The sequence below is a fragment of the Guillardia theta genome (genome assembly GCF_000315625.1).
Source record: "Guillardia theta CCMP2712 unplaced genomic scaffold GUITHscaffold_86, whole genome shotgun sequence".
Lineage (NCBI taxonomy): Eukaryota > Cryptophyceae > Pyrenomonadales > Geminigeraceae > Guillardia > Guillardia theta.
The window spans coordinates 330,608-331,452 of NW_005434588.1; positions in this window are offsets into that span (position 1 = coordinate 330,608).

Consider the following 845-nt stretch of genomic DNA (forward strand, 5'->3'; position numbering starts at 1 on the left):
CAGCAGCAGCAGCAGCAGGGGAGGAGGAGGACGAGGAGGAGGACGAGGAGCTCATGAATGTTCTCATGAAGGCTGCAAGACTTGAGGAGGAAGATGGAGGAAAGCTCGCCCAGGTCTCCTGCTGTTGCTGCTCAGGCTTTTGGGGTGACGAAAAGAAGCAGGAAGAGAGGAGGAGGCAGTCGAAGCTGCTGTAGAAGCGTGAGTTGATCCTGCTCCTCCTCCTCCTTTCCCTCCTACTCCTCCTTCTCCTCCTCCTCCTCCTTCTCACCCTCTCTCCGTGCTTTCACTGAATCTCTAGCAGAACGTCTTCAGTTGATTCCCTTCAAGAGAACCACCTAGGTCCTGCTCGCCTCCTCCTCCCTCCCTTGCTCCATCCCTCGCTTCCCCCCCCATCCCTCTCTCCTCCTCCTCCTCCTCCTCCTCCTCATTGTCTGGCAGAGCCGCTCGGAAGGCAGCGAGAAGCCTTCCTCAATGCCCTCAGCAGGTCAGCATGTTGGAGGAGGAGGAGGAGGAGGAGGAGGTTCTGACGCGATGGGCAGTTATAAGAAGAAGATGCAGGAGATGGAGACGTAAGATGAGGAGGAGCGAGTTAGTTGAGGTGACGGGCATGTGCAGGTACCTGTCTCCGAGGAGACGGCAGGAGGAGTTTTCAAGGAAGACTTGAGGAGGACGAGGACGAGGACGAGGACGAGGACGAGGACGAGGTGGTGTAGATGCAGAGCAGAAGCTGGAAAGGGTTGGGGAAGAGCTGCAGGAGAAGTAGCAGGACAAGTATTGTGAAACAATAATGAAACATGTATATGAAACATCATCTTCCCACTTTGCCGAGTGAAGCATCAGTCTTG